The following is a 20,138-nucleotide window of genomic DNA, read 5'->3' as shown; positions in this document are numbered from 1 at the left end:
TCCAAGTATGAGGTCATGTCACCTGTGAACAAAGCTAATTTGACTGCTTTCTTTCCAATATGTACACCTTTTATTTCTTTTTCTTGCCTAGTTGGTCTGGCTAGGACTTCTGATATTATGTTGAGTAGGAATCTTGAAAGGGTCTTGTTCTAGATCTTAGAGAAAAGGCTTTCCATTTTTCCCCATGCAGTACAATGTTGGTGTTGGGTTCGTCATACATGGCCTTTATTACTTTGAAGTATGTTCTTTCTATACTCATTTTGTTGGTAGTTTTATCATAAAACATACTGAATTTGTAATAGATTTTTAAAGCATCTATTGAAATAATTATATGCTTCTGTTCTAGGTTTTGTTAATGTGATATATCACATTTGCCTATGTTGAACCATTTTTGCATCTTTGTGATCAATCCCAGTTGATCATGGTAACTGATCTTTTTAATGTGTTGTTAAATTTGGTTTCTTAGTGTCTTGTTGGTTTTTGCATTTATGTTCACTGGAGATATTGGCTGTACTTTTCTGTTTTTATTGTGTCCTTGTTGGTTTTGGAATCAGAGGACAGACAGCCTTATAGAGTGAGTTTGGAAGTACTTATTCCTCTTTAATTAGTTTGAAGAGTTTGAGTAGAAGTATTGTCAGTTATTCTTTAAATGTTTGTTAGAATTCAGAAGTGAAGACATCAGGCCCTGAGCTTTTCTTTGATGGGAGTCTTCTTATTATGGTTTTATCCTGTTTTGGTTTGTTGATGTTTTCTATTTCTTCATGGTTCAATCTTGATAAGTCATATGTGTCCTGAATTTTATCTACTTCTTCTAAGTTTTACAAGTTGTTGGCCTATAATTTTTCATTATAGCCTCTAATTTGTCTTTTACTTTTATAGTCTCAATTGTTATGTCTTATTTTTTGTTTATAATTTTATTTGTATATTTTCTCTTTCAATTTTTAGCCTAGCTAAAAGTTTGTCAGTTTTATTAATCTTCATTTAAAAAAAAAGTGTTTGGCCCGGCATGGTGGCTCATGCTTGTAATCCCAGCACTTTGGGAGGCTGAGGAGGGTGAATCATGAGGTCAGGAGTTCGAGACCAGCCTGGCCAACATGGTGAAACCCTGTCTCTATTAAAAATACAAAAGATTAGCTGGGCATAGTGGTGGGTGTCTGTAATCCCAGCTACTTGGGAGGCTGAGGCAGGAGAATCACTTGAACCTGGGAGGAGGAGGTTGCAGTGAGCTGAGATCATGCCACTGCACTCTAGCCCAGGTGACAGAGTGAGACTCCTTCTCAAAAAAAAGTTTTTTTTCCAAAGGAAATTCTGCAGTTTGTCTCAATTTTATTTATTTCTGCTCCAATATTTATGATTTTCTTTCTTCTCCTAATTTTGGGTTTGTTTTGTTCTTGCTTTTCTAGTTTCTTGAGATGCATAATTAAGTTGTTTATTTGAACTCTTTTTAGTACTGTTTTTGCTGTATCCTATTGATTTCGGTATGCTGTATTTCCATTTTCATTTGTTTCAAGACATTTTTAATCTATTTCTTAATGTTTTCATTGACCTGTTGGTTGTTTAGGAAATTATTCTTTGATTTCCATGAGTTTGTGTTGTTCCCAATGTTCCTCTTCATGTTGATTTTTAATTGCATTCCTTTGTGGTCAGACAAGATACCTGATGAGATTTCTACTTTAAAGAATTAGCTAAGACTTGTTTTGTTGCCTAAGATATGGTCTATTCTGGATAATGTTTTATGTGCTGATGAAAAAATATGTATTCTACAGGAATTTGGTAAAATATTCTGTAAATATCATGTAGGTCTATTAGATCTAGTGTGTACTTTAACTCTGCTGTTTCTTTGTCATTTTTTGGCTAGATGATCTGTCCTTTACTGACAGTGAGGTGTTAAAATTCCCTACCATTACTGAATTGCAGTCTATCTCTCCCTTTATGTCTATTAGTGTTTACTTTACATATTTCGTAGTTCTGGTGTTGGGTCCATACCTATTTATAATTTTTATATCCTCTTTCTAAATTGCCCCATTTCCTCACTGTATAGTGACCTTCTTTGTCTCTGTTTATAATCCAATTTGTAGTTTATTTTATCAGATATGTGTAACTTCTCTTGCTTTTTTATTTTTTTGGTTCCCAGTTGCATGAGGTATCTCAACCCCTTCACTTTCAGTTAATTTGTGCTTTTATGGGTGAGTTGGGTTTCTTGTAGGTGGCATATATGAACTATAGTTCAATCATATTTATTTATCCATTCAGCCACTTTATCTTTTAATTGGAGAATTGAATTCATTACATTCAGTGTTATTATTGACAAGTAAGGACTTACTACTGCCATTTTGTTGCTCATTTGTAACATTTTTTAATATCTCTCCTCCTTTTTTTCTGTCTTTCTTTGTGGATGAGTGATGATTTTCTTTGGTAGTATGTTTTAATTCACTGCTTTTTATTTTTAATATATTTATTGTAGTTTCTTTCATTGCGTTTACTATGACATTTACAACAATAGAGGTACACAAATTATTTTAAAGAGATGTCAATTTCTTTCAGATCACAAAGAAAAAAATAGAAACAAAGAAAGAAAAAACTAAAACAAATTCCGCTTTACATACACTTCATCACTATCTCTTCCACATTTTGATTTTTGGTTCTCTCAATTTACATATTTTTATAATGCCTATCTCTTAACAAGTTGCTATAGCTATTATTGTTTTAATAGATTTATCTTTTAGACTTTATGCTACATTTATGCATTGATTGCAACACCACAATTATGGTATCAGAGTATTTTGGGTTTGTCTGTGTACTTTCTTTTACCAGTGGGTTTTATGTCTTCAAATGTTTTCTTTTAACATTAAGTGTTTATTTTTGTTTTTGTTTTTTGGTTTTTCTTTCAGATTGATGAACTCCCTTTAGTATTTCATGTAAGACAAGTCTGATACTGGTGAATTATCTCTGCTTTCTTTGGGAAATACTTTATTTATTTTTCATATTTTAAAGACAGGTTTGCTAGATGCAGTATTCTTGGGTGGCAATGATTTTCACCACTTTGAAAATATTATCTCACTTCCTCCTGGCCCATTCGGTTTCTGTTGAGAAGTCTGTTGCCAGGTAAATTGGAACTCCTTTATATGTTATTTTCTTCTTTTCTCTTGTTGCTTTTAGGATACTGTATTGAACCTTTGATAACTTGATTATTGCATGCTTTCTGGTCATCTTATTGGGGTCACATCTGTTTGGTGTTCTCTGACCTTCCTATACCTGGATATTTGTATCTTTCTCAAGTTCTGGAAAATTTTCTTATTACTTATTTTAACAAGCCGCCTACTCCTTGCTCTCGCTCAACTCTCTTTTGAACACTAATAATTCTTAGATTTGGTCTTTTGACGTAGGTTTCTGTATCTTGTAGGTAACATTTGTTCCTTATTATTCTTTTTTCTTTTTTCTCCTCTGACTGTATATTTTCAAATGGCTCGTTTTGGGGCTCAACAATTATTTCCTCTGCTTGATTCATTCTGTTGTTAAGAGCCTCTAATGAATTTTTCAGTTCAGCAATATATTTTTCAGTTCTAAAATTTCAGTTTAATGTTTAATCATTATTTAAATCTCTTTGTTACATTTCTTTTTTTTTTTTTTTTTTTTTTTGAGGCGGAGTCTCGCTCTTTCGCCCAGGCTGGAGTGCAGTGGCGCAATCTCGGCTCACTGCAAGCTCCGCCTCCCGGGTTAACGCCATTCTCCTGCCTCAGCCTCTCTGAGTAGCTGGGACTACAGGCGCCTGCCACCACGCCCGGCTAATTTTTTTTTGTATTTTTTAGTAGAGACGGGGTTTCACTGTGGTCTCGATCTCCTGACCTCGTGATCCGCCCGCCTCGGCCTCCCAAAATGCTGGGATTACAAGCGTGAGCCACCGCGCCCGGCCTCTTTGTTACATTTCTCTAAAAATTTTCTGATGTGATTTTCTTTGTTATTTTGGAGATGACTGAGTTTCCTTAAAACTGCTATTCTGGATTCTTGTTCATAGAGCTCACATATAACTGTCTCATTAGAGTCGGTCACTTGTTTCTTGCTTTGTCCTTCTGGGAGGTCATGATTCCCTGTTTGCTGTTGTTTCTTGCAGGTGTACATCTATGTATTTGCCTTGAAAAATAGGTTATTCATTCTAGTCTTTTCTGTTCGGCTTGTTTTCACTTTCCTTGGATATTTTTGTTTAAAAATTCTTTGTGATTTCCTTGGTTATTGTAGTGTTGTATCCAAGTTGTTGCTTTTCTTTTGGCACTAGATGGTTCCTTAAGCACAGATTTGCCTTGGCTCTAGTGAATAACCAAAGTACCACCCATCTTGAATTGGGGAAGTTCCAAAGGCTATATCATGCAGTATGGGAAGGCTGGCTAGGGATTTGTGCCCAGGAGACCTGTGGAATATACTTCGTATAGTGAGGTGCTGCCAAACAGCCACTCTGATTTGGCATCTCCTTTGGCTGAGTTATAGAGTAGTTTCCAGGGCTGGCGATGGTAGGCTGAGTTATAGAGTAGTTTCCAGGTCTGGCGATGGTAGTCCCACTTACCCCTATTATCTATAGCTGTCCTGAGGAATATTTCTCCCATCGGGCTGTCACAATACTTCTCATGAGTTAAAGAAGGCACAAGTCTCCTGCCAGGAAACCCAAGAAGGTGGGTAAGCTAGTTGTCCACCTCCATCTCACTTTTCCCAGTTTAGAAACTATGACTTGGCCAGGCGCGATGGCTCATGCCTGTAATCCCAGAACTTTGGAAGGTTGAGATGGGCAGATCACAAAGTCAGGAGTTCAAGATCAGCCTGGCCAATATAGTGAAACCCCGTCTTTCCTAAAAATACAAAAAAAAATTAGCCAGGCTTGGTGGCGGGAGCCGGTAGTCCCAGCTACTTGGGGAGGCTGAGGCAGGAGAATCACTTGAGCCAGGGAGACAGAGGTTGCAGTGAGCTGAGATCATGCCATTGCACTCCAGCCTAGGTGACAGAGTGAGATTCCATCTAAAAAAAAAAAAAAAAAAGAAACTATGACTCAAGGGAATATTTTCTATGAGCTTAGTCCTGGACAGATTGGGGAGAGATATCAAATATATGGAAGTCCAATTCTCTTACCATATGCTTGGACTTTTTTCAATGTTCTGTGGCCCCAGGAACAGTTTCCTTCTCATATTTGAGTTTGGGGATTTTGCTGGTGATAATCTCCCTGTGTTTATTTGGTTTTGGTTTTCTGTGAGGGAGGGTGACCTTAGCCAACTCTCTTCTACGCCACTATTTTGGAATCAGTTTCATTTATTTATTTATTTTCTACATGGCTTCTTTACCTATTCATCTTCAAGTGAAGGATCAATCAGCTTTTGCTAAAACATATTTTAAAAACATGGACATGATTTGTTTGAAAACCATACTTGCTTTTAGCACACTATTGCTGATGGTCTGAGTCTTTTAGCCTGAAATGATAATTCATGGCAATAGAAGTTAAAGATAATCAGTACCGCAGAAGAATTCAGATGAATGCCTCTCAGTGTAATATATAATCATTTGTTCTTCAACATGGAACTCCTTGGCTGTCCTTATTGAGTTAGGCGTACTGGAGTAGTGTCTTGGACATGAGTGTTAATTTTTTCTTTTTTAATCTACTGTCTCTGTGGCTAACCAGGTAAATTCTTTTATCAAAGAAACAATTTATGATTGCAAATAAAAGCTACAGTCTAGGTTATTTCTGTAATCAAGTTGATATTTTGATCAAAAATGATGTCCATTATAATTTTTTATGTTTTAAACTTAAAGAAAGTTGATTCCTCTGCCCCCAAGTTAGAAAATGTACACTCATGACAATAAAGAGGAATCTCAAAGAAAATCTGTATCACAGGACTAATCAAAATGGATGTGATTTATATGAGAAAAGGCAAATTTACATAGGGAAAACAGTGCCACATTATCCATGCAATAAAACATTAAAGGGATAGGAAATTATCACAATAAGCTAAGAAAAATGAGATGAGTTAAAAAGGCTTTTAATCACTTAAAGGAACACAAATACAATTTGTTAATAGAAACATGACAGAAATACATTGAAGAGGAAGAAAAATGATTAACTATGGGAGATGGGCTTAACACACAAAGAGGGGAAAGTTAACTTTCCAATAAACATTTTTAATACAATTTTCTTTTGAATCATACAAATGTATTATATGGAAAATAACATTAAATTTAAATGAAAAAAGAACTAAAATATAGAAATCACATCAAGTGGTTCTATACTGATGTGACATATATAACAATGGATGCTCCCTATTTGTATACGAGCTTATTTAATTTTATTGTGCTTACATATTTTTGTCTGCATGTCTTTATTTATGCTTTTAATTTTTTTCCTTTCTATCCTTTAAAGTATTTTTTGAAACACTTCATTGCTTGTTCAGAAAGCAACTTATACTTAATTATTTCCATAATGGTGATGCTTTTTAATTACCTTTTACAATACTTAAGGTCAAATTGTATTTTACTTGTTGTAATAAAGATTTGCCATGCATAATTCTTTTACCTAAAATAAATTGTAATTAACAGTATTTTGTTCTGCATTTGGGTTTATCAGAATTTTAAATGCGGGAAGTGTTTAATATATGCAGTGGGGTAGGCAAAATAAATAGAAGGAACAATCAATTTCATTGATTTTGGAACTGCAGAAAACCCAACCTCCAAGAAATGTCAGATAGAACATCTTTTGGCTTTGTTTCTTGCTCTTTGTATTTTCCTCAAGTTTCTCAGAGCAATGTTTGGTTTTGTATAACTACTTTTAAAAGTTGTATGTTTGCCTCAATCTCATGCTTTTCATAGAGTATTTTTCCATCAGAGAGATCACTATAAAATACCTTTTGAAAGTGCTATAGGAATGCTAATCATAATTTGGGCACTATTTAGAAAGCTCATTCAAGCATTAAGTGTCTTTTTTTCCCACCCTAGCTTTTAAGTAATTTGCCAAGATTTCTTGTTTTCCACTTTTAAAGTTTATTCACCCTTCTCTTTTACAAAAACCAAGATCAGTTTAAAACTAACAGTGACCAGTAGTACTCTTAGGATCTATTGGTAAAGAGGCACACACAGTAAATAAAGACAGCATTGCAGCAATACCATGGATATTGTTTCATTAGTATTTGGGAGCAGTTATTGCTTAACTCTATAGAAACATGTTTATTAAGCTCACTGACAGCTTGGTACACCTCCTTTAAAAATAGATATTATTATTTTTCACTTCCTAACTTATTGTTCTTACATTTTATATATGTATTTTTAAAATGAAAACTTTATTATAGCAGCAACTAGGTTTTTAACAAATATTACCAACTATATTGCATAATTTGGGGAATTTTGTGGCATTAAGTAATATGAAGTTACTCCTTTAAAGTAATGAGCACATTGCTGAGCTTTATGCTCCCTAATACTAAGAAAGGGACACAACATGGTGGACCTCTTTGAATTATGAAGGCAAAAATTGTGATATTTTTGCTGTCCTGTTTTTTTTTTTTTTTCATTTCCTATATTCCCTCAAACCTGTCAGCTTTCCATATGGCTCAGATTAAGAGAAGATACTTTCTAGGTGGACTAAGGAGACAATAGTTTTACAGTTAAGTCTTTATAATTATCCAGTGGATGAAACTGTCTGTAAAATTTTTACAGACCGTAACAAGTCACAATAAGAAAATCGTAGTCATGGCCTCTGAATTTTTGGAGTAAAGGTAAAATAAATGAAAAAGACACCTTTTAAAAAGAGCTCTAGCTATTACTCTCTGAAAGATTCTAAAAAAAACTTGCTTTCAGGAAATGGGAGACTTAAGCAGCCTATCATAAATTTAACATTATCTGATATGACTAGCCATGTAAATCATGTGACCCAGTGGCATTTTATTATCTAGAAGAATAGTTATACAAAAGACCTAAACACATTTGGAAAAGTGTAATTAAGTTTTAAGAACAGTTTGCTCACCTTCCAACCTATCTTTCCAATCTTGTCATTCTGTTGTCTCTTCTTCAACCTACGTCTAGGATTTTATGTGTGTTGTTTTGTGACGATTAACAGATCCCCAAAAATCCAATACATGACTTCTGTGTAGCATGGCATTAGTCCTGGCTTAATGGGTTCCAGATGGCCATGAAGAAGGAAAACTCCACGGTGGGCAGAACTTCAAGTATTATATTACATTTCCTACTGTGCCTGAAAGGAGAAACATTAAAAAAATAGATCTCTTCCAATTTACAACAGGGCGCAAAGGTTTGTTCTGAAAGATTGAAAGTGTGTTTGTCCATCGTAAGGCTCATTGGTGATGTCAAGTCTGGAGGAGGCCCTTTATTACTGGGGAAAATAAACACAGTAAAACACTTGTGGATATTAGTCAGCTATCAAGGGCTTCCCTATTAGTCTCATGAAGTGGATATGGTGGAACTGTTGCGGGTTAGATATTTAACCATGAGTTTAAAAACATAGTCTTCATGCCAAAATCATTTGCAACAGGAGCAAAAATTGACAAATGGGATTTCATTAAACTAAAGAGCTTTTGCAAAGCAAAAGATACTATCAGTAAAGTAAACAGAGAACCTACAGAATGGGAGAAAGTTTTTGCAAACTATACATATGACAAAAGTCATTAGCATCTATAAGGAACTTAAACAAATTAATAAGAAAAAAACCCATTAATAATTGGGCAAAGGACATTAACATTTTCTAAAGAAGACATAAATGTGGCCAACAAACATATGAAAAATAGCTCAACATTGCTGATCATATGAGAAATGCAAATCAAAACCACAATGAGATACCATCTCACACCAGTCACAATAGCTATTATTAAAAAGTCAATAAATAGCAGATGCTGGTGAAGTTGCAGATAAAAAGAATGCTATACACTGCTGGTGGAAGTGAAAATTAGTTCAACCATTGTGGAAAATAGTGTGGTGATGCCTCTAAGAGCTAAAAGCAGAACCACCATTTGACCCAGCAATCTCATTACTCGGTATATACACAAAGGAATATAAATCATTGTACCATAAAGACACATGCATGTATATGTTTATTGCAGCACTATTCACAATAGCAAAGATATGGAATCAACCTAAATGCCAATCAGTGGTGGACTGGATAAAGAAAATGTGGTACATCTACACCATGGAATGGTATGCAGCCATAATAAAGAATGAGATCATTTCCTTTGCAGACATGAGTGGAGGTAGAGGCCTTTATTCTTAGCAATCTAACACAGGAACAGAAAAGCAAATACTGCATCTTCTCACTTATAAGTGGGAGTTAATGATGAGAACACATGGACACATAGAAGGAAACCACACACTAGGGCCTTTCAGAGGGTGGAGGTTACAAGGAGGGAGAGGATCAGGAAAAATAATGAATGGGTAGTAGTCTTATTACCTGAGTGACAAAATAATCTGTATAACAAACCTCTGTGACACAAGTTTACCTGTAAAACAAACCTGCACAGGTACCCCTGAACTTAAAATAAAGGTTGTTTTTAAACAAAGCAAAAACATGGTCTTCTATTCACGAAGCTAACTTGGTTAAAAATCTTGCTAAGCACTCTTTTCCAGCAGCAACCATTAATCTTTGGTCACCTGCTGTTTAAAACCATGAGTAAATAGAGTCAGGAAAATAACCTGGTTTTTTGGTAGCAACTATTTCAGCAAAAAGGCAATAATTAATACAAATCTGAAATTTGTATTTTTTTTAAACTCATGCATGACATCCCTTTCTATAAAGATTCCCATTCCTTGAAGGTCTAAGGTGATGTGTGGGAGAGTATATTACTCCATATTTTATGTAACATTAAGTTACTGGGAACCATATTATTTCTGCTTGGACTACAAAATTTTATAGATGTTTGTTTGCTTGCTTGTTGGTGTTATATGGAAACAGCTGCTGCAGCTGTTAATTTCAGCCAACTTTTCTCTTGGGACCTAGTTTTATGCCCATGAGAGTTGGATGAAGGAATATTAGAATTATAGCCACCAGAATATAGTCACAATCACTACCCAATTTTGATAACTGTAGATCATTTTTTGATTAATTGCATTGTTCAGGCTATTTTATCTTTTAGAAATATTTCTGTCTTTTGTATTTTCTATTTTTTTATACCAACAGAGTTGTTTAATATATTCGGTCTAGCTCAACCTTTAACGAATTTTCCCAGATGTGTAGGAATTTCAGATAAGGCTCCAGCTGGTACTCCTTCATACACAGGATTAGATGTGCTTATACCATAAAAAAAATGAAAAAATGAGCAGTAAATCCAATGTTTTCCTATTGTATTCTTATAACAATGATTTTTTAATTACCAGAAAGTACCTCATATTAATTTATTGAACAGCCATTTAAGTACTTACTTCATAGCTGGAATGTTTCAGACTCTGAGACTATGCTCAAAGATGGATCAAATGTAAAGTCCATGTGTGAAAATATAAGAAATTTTCAAAAATAAAAGCAGAGATGTAAAGTAAGAGTGAAGTCTAACGCAGTTATTCTGGTTTGACTTAAAACACCTATTCAAATTTTCTTCTGATGTGACTTTCCCTTTCTGTAGAGGGCAGAAAACTATAAGGGAAATGTCTCCAATTCATTTTCTTTTGATAATGTAAATGTGATTTAGGTCCCACATCAGGGACAAACACATTGAAATTTGAAATTTGAATGGAGATATATAGGATATGGTGCGGATATTTTATCAATGTGGATTGCAGCAAATGTGGCATGGTTCTGGAGTCAAAATTTGCCTCTGAGGCTAGCTGATCTGGCAGAGATGGCTTCTTGACAGTAGAAAATGTGGCATGGTATAGAATTCTGCAGCTATAATAGCAGCTTCTTGATTTTGCATGTTTCCTGATGGGAGGACAGAGTGCCTTTTGGAAGCAGTAACTGCAGCTAATTTATGCAGCTCAGAATGGAGATAGTTCTAATATTTGTATACTCAATGAAGAAGGCCTCCTGATTTGACCAGCAGCTTCTTGATCACGGCAAAAGAAACAACTCCTTTTGCAGTTTGGTTCTGCAGCATAGACCTAAGAGCAGATTCTGGAATTTCATTCTAGACTCTCCTTCAGCCATCTCAATTCTGTAAGCCATTTGACATACTTTTTAATAAATCCCCTTCTATTCGAATTGTGTATAGTAGAATCTGTTCCTTGACCAATACAAAGTCCTCAAAAGAATATAAAGAACACAGAAAAGGACACATTTTAAGGACTATTTTTTTACAGTAAATCAAGTTATTTTGTTAAATAATAATTGGTCCAGATAATAGTGATTTGTCTCTTTTCACTTTAAGTTAAATGCTGCTTCCTTTTCTCTGTACTCATCTGTTGCCTTGCCATCTAAAGGAAAGGTAAGAATAGAAACTACATTCAGCTACAGCATCTGTGAGGAAACATTCTTTTGAAATGCAATATCATGTTTCTAATTTGCATTGTTTGATTCCTCCTCAATCTGGTGAATGATCTTAATTCAAACTAAACTCATTTCCCAGCTGATACTCTTATGTACACGCTCTTACTTTTTTCTTCTACTTAAAAAAAAATCCTTACTGCTAAACTTTCTTTTTTTAATCTTCATTCTTTTTTATTTTGAAAACATGCGTTTTTAATATCTTAACATTCTTTGTTCTTGCAAAAGTTAATGTCAATCTCTAATTTGTTACATACATTTTCTTTACTTTATGAGATTAAATATATAGAGTTTAAGATATTTTCCAAATTCCTTTGTTTATAACATATTTTATCTGCTTATTACTTTTCAGTGCACTATGCAAATCAAATTCCCAGATTATTGAAATCATAGTTGTAAAAATAAACTGATTAACTTTAATATATTCATAAGGCCTTTTTATGGAAAAAATTTTTTAAAAGCCTGCATAGTGTAACTATAATACTTATCAATATTTAAACTGCAGTTCTAATTTGAAAACTAGGTAAAATCTCAACTGCCAAGATTCTGGGCCAGACTCAGGAGACATAACTTTTCTTTATGTCACTTTTCCTGTCTGTAAAGTGAGCTCGTGATAGTACACATTTTGTAGGATTGCTGTTGGGATTAAATGAACATACACACACATAAGTGCTTGTCACATAGCATATGCTATACAAATATCAATTGTGGTGGTGGTGCTGCTGCTATAGGGAAGCTACCTTTGAATGAATTTAAGGAAAGTGAATATTCTTATATTACTAATGAGAATAAATACATCATTGAGTGGCAGTAAACAACCAGCATAAATAGTGAAATGTGGCTTTATGATACCTGGAGCTCTGTTCTCACCACGTCGTTTTCTCTTTCTTTAAACTTACCAAGTGCACTATAAACTAAAGCATGTGGTTTGGATCCATCACCAATACTCATTACCTAAGAAGGAAACTAATATCTCTAGAGGAAGATGGGTCCAAGCTGGAAGAGCATTGCCATAAAATAAAGATAAAGTTCAAAGAGATCACCAAAGTAGACTTGTTGGAACAGACATATTGAGATTATCTTGAAAAACATAATAATTAAATGCAAAGGGATAATGAAGAGTACTGGAACAGATACATTGGAAGAGTGTACTACTGAGCTAAAGAATTAGAATGAAGAACTCATAAAACTCATTAGAAAGCTTTCATAAATAAATAATTTTAAGAAAATGTTGCTTAGAGTCATGGAGATTACAAGTATTAAAATCTCAATAATAGGAATACCAGAAGGAAAGATAAGCAAATAGAAGGGAGAAAATAGTAATGGTGGCATATTTTCCATAATCAAAGAATGATTTTAAAATCACACATTCAAGCAATTCATAATGTGTCAACAGGACACCAAAAAATACCATATCTGCACTTTGAGAAATTTGTAATAACTGTGGATCAAAAATCACATTGAGAAGGAGAAACTTCTTAACAGAAACACTAGCTGCAAAAAAGAACCAAAAAGCAAAAAAACAACAAGAAAAGAAATAGGGAGCAAATTTTTCAGTGTTAAGACTACTCTTCATTTAAATTGTCATTTAGTGAAAAGCACAATAAAAATATCAGTTAAGCTCTCATGTTTTTCCCCAACAAGCCGACTTGAAAGAAATTTTGGAGAAAAGTTGAAAATTGAAAGATGAACATAGGCAAATGAAACATAATCAAAGAGCCAAACAAATGTAAATTAAAATGTATGTATCTGAAAAATCCAATATAAAATTGTAGAAAATGCCAGTATGGCGCTGGACAGAGATAAGATAACATACTGAAAAACTATACTAATGCTCTTGTCTTCCTTTGAAAACGTATATATTCTGATAAATTTTATAAATCGACAGTTGTAAAAAGGGCTCAAATATATGTCTTATCTAGTTTCCAAAGAGTTACAACATATGTAAATTTATATTCAACAGGAGGAAATTTAACATATGCAAATGATAAACACATACATATACAAGTGAAAGCAGGCAAGAAAAATAAAGTACGTAAATGGAAAAGATGAAATAGTATCATAGAAAAAAGTTTAAAGTAATGAAAATATGGCTTAAATATATCAATGAAAGGGTGGAAACTTAAATTCACAAAAATAATTAGTTACTAATTTGTTGTTTACAAGAGACTCATTTAAAATAATATATAGAAATTATGAAAATAAAAGTTGAAGAATGTGCATGTGGAAAATAGAAATAATATTTTAAAGCTGGGTACAGAGAACAAAGTAGAATTATAATGACTTAATTTTTGCTCTATCTTTGGTACACTGTACCCCACTTGTCCCCTGGGTTTCCACCACTTGCTCCAAAGAGAGCACTTACTTATAGCAACTTGCTTCATCATCTAATATCACCAACTGTCCTTTGCTACCTAAGACTGGAGCCTGGCTTTTGGTGCAGCTTCCATGAGATCTGCCATATTAGACATTTCAGTAGCTCTGTTACCCTGCTCTCATCATTTGGACTCACAGAGTACCTGGATTCTTTTGCCAGGTCCTGATTCTGATGCAGCACCACACCAGGAGTCATGAGATCCAACACCCCAGAGGCAGCTCGTTTGGACCAAGTTACACATGATCAACACACAGAAGAGTTAACACATCATGAGGCAATATTAAAATATAAGAGGCAGAAGAAATGAAGAAGAAAGTGAATGGAGTATTCTTATTTCTCCCTTGATGGACATCTATTAGACATATTGGTTCACTTCCTGTGTTTTCTTCTGAAGCTCTGGTCAACTCAATGAGCTGCCATCGGCAGGGTGCGGTGGCTCATGCCTGTAATCCAAGCACTCTGGGAGGCCGAGGTGGGTGGATCACGAGGTCAGGAGTTCGAGACCAGACTGGCCAACATGGTGAAACCCCGTATCTACTAAAAATACAAAAATTAGCCAGGTGTGGTGGCAGGCGCCTGTAATCCCAGCCACTCGGGAGGCTGAGGCAGGAGAATCGCTTGAAACTGGAAGGTGGAGGTTGCAGTGAGCCGAGATCCCGCCATTGCACTCCAGCGGGGCAACAAGAATGAAACTCCATCTCAAAAATAAAATAAAATAAAAAATGCAGTGCCATCTTGCATTTGCTTCCAATAATTTCCTGTTTCACTTTAGTTTTCCCTGTCTGAGGATTGTACCTCCAAATAAACTTATATATACATATGCATATATGTGTGGCTCTATATGTCTATGTAATTCCTATATATATGTAACATATATGTGTGTACATAAACAGCCATAGCCTTCTTTTTCAGGAAATAGGGACTAAAACACTTAATATCAGAAAAGGCCAGAGTCATATTTTGGATCTAGCTTTCCCACTTGTTAAAACAAAGCAAAACAAAACTAACAAACACAAAAATGGGAACTTATGCTTCTGTTTGCAATTTGAGTGAGCATAAAACTTGGTTGACAGATAAGGTTCAGATTAAAGTCGATACTTTGGCAGGAGGAAAGTGGCTATTGTACTTGATGGTAGAATCGCAATGATTAACTTATTATTATTATTTTTTTCTATGAAGAAGCTGCTTTTGAAAGCAAGTGAAGCTTTGCAAAAAAAAATTTTAGGTTAAGAAGTGTTAATTTCCAACTTAAATCATGCTGTGAAAGTGAGAGTGAAAAAGATGTTTAACTAGAAATTCTTATCCTCTACAGATAATGGACAGACCTTGATGAACATTAGCTTCAGGATCTAATAATAAAGAATGAGAAGTAATCTACAGCCAGAATAATTGTGTTGTAATAGAGTCAGATCCCTGATGAAGTAGGAGAGAGAGCTTTAGTCTTAGTATGATAGCCTCAGAGTGCTGGGAAATTTGAAAACCCAAATCCCTGTAAAACTCCTTGGCAAACAGTAGCATCCTCTTCCCTTTTCAGCAAAACAAACCAGATTTCCTTGCATAGTGACCTCACCTGAAGGAGGCACCTTCCATGATAAAGTTTGTTCCTCTCAAGAACATCCAAACCAACTCTAATGTTTTTGTATTAATAACCAAGGTTCAGATTTAGCATCACTGAAATTGGAAAATATTGGCCGTCCTCCAGAAAAAAAAGGGATCTAAATTCTCCCACCATAAATTGAAAAAAAAAAGCTTATTAAATATATATTTGAAGGAGCCTGGATAACACGTATGGAGATCTATTTTTAGGGAGTTATACCAGAGCAGGAATAATATAAGAGTAGATAAGGGAAAACACATTGAAAAAGGGACTTATCCCTTACTATACATTAAGTATTCTGGCAAGGACAGACAGAGCTATCCTAATACACTGCGGTGCTATCACCTTGAATTCTGAACATAATGATGCTGTATAGTAAATGAGATTGAGATGTTGGTGTGTCCTTAATATAAGGCCTTGGAATTATCAAGGAGTAAGTAGGGAATGTTGGAGTGGATTCACTGTGTTAGAAACTAAGAAATTTCCTTTTTTAAAGCTCACTAATATTTTATTTTCTTTATCTATACCTATATGTACATCTATTTCTATCTGTGTCACTATCTATATCCATTTATACATTGACAGGCACTTAAGTTGTTTCCAGTCCTTGTCTGTTGTGAATAATGTTGCAATGAACATAAGAGTGCAGTTATCTCTTGAAACAGTGATTTTAATTATTTTGAATATATAATGAGAAGTGGGAGTGCTGAATTATATGGTAACCCTATTTTCAATTTTCTCAGAAACCTTCATACTCATTTCTATAATGCCTATACCAGTTTATATTCCCATCAACAATATATAAGCATTGCCTTTTCTCTACATCTTCACCAATACTTACCTTCAGACTTTTTGATAGTAGCTATCCTAACAGATGTGAGGTATTTTTTAATTATATTTTCCTGATGATTGGTGATGTTGAACACTTTTTCATATACATATTGGATATTTGTGTATCTTCTTTGAAAAAAATGTCTGTTTAGATCCTTTATTCATTTTTTTAATTGGGTTATTTGGTTTTTCACAATTGAGTTGTCTGAGTTCTTCTTACAGTTTGGATATTAACTCCTTATTAGATAAATAATTTGCAAACATTTTCTCTCATTTTGGGGGTTACTTTTTAAGTTTTTGATTGTTTCCATTGCTGTACAGAAACTTTTTAGTTTGATGTAGTCCTATTTGCTTATATTTGCCTTTCTTACCTGTGCTTCTGGTGTCCCATCAAAAAAATCATTGCCAAGACCAATGTCATAGAGCATTCTCCTGTTTTCTTTGAGGAGTTTTGTAAAAACATGTATAAACATGAAGGACATTATGCAAAGTGAAATAAGCCAGACATAGAAATACAGATACTGCATAATCTAATTTATGTGTGGAATCTAAAGAGGTTGAACTCATAAAATAGAGAGTAGAAGGGTGGTTACAAGGAGTCTGGGGTGGGAGAAGAGGGAGAGGTTGGTCAAAGGGTAGAAACTTGGGCTTATAGGGTGAATTAGCTCTACAGACATAATGTACAGCATAGTAATTATAGCTAAGAATAACATAATACATCCTAGAAATGTGTGAAGGGAGTGATTTTAGGCATTCTCACCACCAAGAAAAAAAAGACGACTATGTGAAGTGACGGATATGTTAATTAGCTTGATTGTGGCAATTGTTTTATAATTTATACATATATCGAAACATCACATTGCGTACCTTGAATGTTTACAATTCACATTTATCTATTATACATCAATAAAGCTGAAAAAAAGAAATATAAATTTTCACCTAACTGTATTCTTTGGCAGGGCACAGAGATCACTATCTTTCATAAAGCAATGAAGAATGGACAGGTGAGGGGGCACCAGCATCTTTTGAGACGTTTGCTGTTGGCCATCCTCTTCTGGTTAGAGTTAACAGTGTAAGATGTTGCCATGGAACCACATTCCCTAATTTTAACATGTTTTATAGAATTTCATAATAGCAGATATCAGGTTGTGGACTTTTTATTGTGATAGGTAAGATGGCTTTAATCCTTATGTTATAGTAAGGCTGGAAGTCTAACAATGTGCTCTGACTCTCAGGTCACTATGTTAACCTAGAGTAGTTCATAATGTCCCTGGAGGTATGATAGGTAGGGTGTTTAATCAATATAATCAAAACAAAATGGAGAGTCAGTAAGGTCAGTATGTCAGTCATTGCAATGGGAAATAATGATTTTCACCAAGGTTCTACAAATGATGCAATGATTAAAAAGCAGAGAAAATTATTTTAAGAAAAGACTTATATTGCCATCCAAAATATTTACAAAAATATTATTCTGATACTTCCATAAAGAAATCTGTGGCAATTTCTCCAGGTAACTGTCCACTTGAGAAAAGGAAATGCCCACAAATTCAAGAGCAGAGATAAGGCACCTGAGCTTACTCTGATACTAGGTAAACCACAAAGGCTATAAGAAATAATGAATATTTTTAACTGTGCAAACTAAATACATAGCAGGGAATATATGAATAACCAAGCCATAAATCCATGTTTACACTCAAAATATTTGCCTCTATGGAACCTTGGGTTTAGAAATCACATGATTGACAAAGGCAAGGCTTTGGGATCATGCAAGGCAAGTTGATGGAAATGAGTAGGTTATAAGAACTTCCTTTCCTACCCCCATGTCCCCGCAAAATGCCAACATTCTTGAAATATAGGCTTCATGAAAGGATAATCAGCAGGTAGCTAGATTCCACGGAGATCCACTCAGTGAAAGGATAGTCAGCATTTCTAGCAGAGACACAGAGACACATACATACACAAATGCGTCTATATGTCTTGTTTTGTCTGGAATTTGAATGGAGATTGCTTTTTTTTTTCAAAAAGAATTTGTATATAAAAGCCTTTACCCATAATAATCTTTTGTTTTCTTCTTGAAATGGAGTCTCTCTCTGTCGCCCACACTGGAGTGCAATGACGTGATCTTGGCTCACTGCAACCTCCGCCTCCCTGGTTCAAGCAATTCTCCCGCCTCAGGCTCTGGAGTAGCTGGGGTTACAGTCGCGTGCCACCATGCCCGAGTAATTTTTTTGTATTTTTGGTAGAGATGGGGTTTTGCCATGTTGGCCAGGCTGGTCTCGAACTCTTGACCTCAGGTGATCTGTCCGCCTTGGCCTCCCAAAGTGCTGGGATTATACCACAGCGCCTGGCCTCTTTCAGCGTTTGTCAGTGTTGAAACAGTTGTCACAGAGGCCTGCCTGTTCAGTTGTTAGTGATGCTTGGCCTGCCACACCATGACACAAGTTTACCTATACAGCAACTTGTACATTTACCCCTAACCTTAAAAGTTAAAAAATTAATATGTAAATTATAAAAACTCAGATAACAAGCCAAGTTAGAGACAAGAGAAACAGCAAAGGAGTTTGAAGACAACTTTACTTATGACTGTAGATGCAAAAAATCCTGAAGACAGATATAAACTAGAAATTACACAATGTGCACATTCATCAACACATTAAATGATAAAAAATTATCCCAATAAATGAAAGAAAACATAATTTTTTCACCTGTCATAATAATTTCTTTTTATGTGCTTCACCTACTAAAGGACAATTATCACTATTCTAAAGCAAACACTATTCTTAAGTCTGAACCATTAGAACTATTTTTTAAATCACATGTTAGACAAGTCCTTGATACTTAGTGCTAACAGTTATTTTAAAAAATAATTGAGTTAGTCAATAGTAAAGAAAAATAGTTAACACTAACAATAAAATGTAAAAGCCATATTGTTTATTCACACATGTAAATATATTTGCTACTGGGTACATCTTTCAATTAAATAAGATTTGACTTTCATAATTTTCCCTACACCTTAAAATTTTATGTAATTGCTAAAAAAACCTTTTGTTGTTGTTTCACGTTCAACCAAAATAATTTACAGTAATTGAGATCCTGTTGTACCTATGTGATTTACATAATCAATTTCAATACCATTCCTCTGATTTGGTTGTGTTATTTACAATAGTGTATAACTGCCTATTTTTCCAATGAGAGTCCAAAAAATGTGTCAACAAAAAAAAAAATACAAAGTACTTTTGTCTAAAGACAGAAATAATAGGCTATTATCACAATCCTTTGTACTGTGGTTTGGCTTTTTTAGGCAATGCATATTACAACATTCTTGCTATTGAGAATTCTATAAATTAGTTGTTTGAACCTTAACTAATTATTTCCATTTTATTTTAATCACTGAAATGTAATGTACTTAATATAGCAACAAATGTACATGTTAGACAGAAACTATTATCTTCTATCTGGTATAATAGTCATATCTTTTTATTTGCCATCATAAATAAAATTTAAAACTATAATATATGAGATTGTATGTTCAATGAAATTATTTTAAAGAAACAAGAACAGAAAAAATTGTAAATTTCATGAATTTGTTCAAAACACTTTTTTTTTCAATTTATGCTGAGAAAGAAATGTTTTCTCTTGAGCTAGTACTTGAAATGAAGCTAGCACACAGGCCAACATATCTTATTATAGGGTCAACATATGCATTTCTTTAGTAGACTCAAAGAAGAAAACCTCTTTAATTAATTAAATTAAAATATTTCATCTTAAATCAAGATATTTTAAATTGTCATTAATTACATTAAAAGGATTTTTAAAATAGTTCTGAATAAAACAGAAGTGTTTGTATGGATAAGTGAAACATTTTAAATTTTACTCCAAATATTGTGTTT

General features: G+C 34.2%; 1 long non-coding RNA gene across 1 annotated transcript in view; it reads left to right on the top strand.

The window, feature by feature from the left end:
• LOC134736515 (uncharacterized) overlaps positions 1–14,112 on the top strand; it is a 157,371-nt gene extending 143,259 nt beyond the window's left edge. Inside the window, exon 3 of the long non-coding RNA XR_010120589.1 lies at positions 13,980–14,112. This is a non-coding gene — a long non-coding RNA (uncharacterized lncRNA). The remainder of the gene's footprint in view (positions 1–13,979) is intronic.
• Positions 14,113–20,138: the final 6,026 nt, after the last annotated feature.

The sequence above is a fragment of the Symphalangus syndactylus genome, chromosome 4 (assembly GCF_028878055.3).
Source record: "Symphalangus syndactylus isolate Jambi chromosome 4, NHGRI_mSymSyn1-v2.1_pri, whole genome shotgun sequence".
Taxonomy (NCBI): Eukaryota; Metazoa; Chordata; class Mammalia; order Primates; family Hylobatidae; genus Symphalangus; species Symphalangus syndactylus.
The sequence above is the reverse complement of the archived record's forward strand: the minus strand, read 5'-3'. Positions and strand labels throughout refer to the sequence as shown.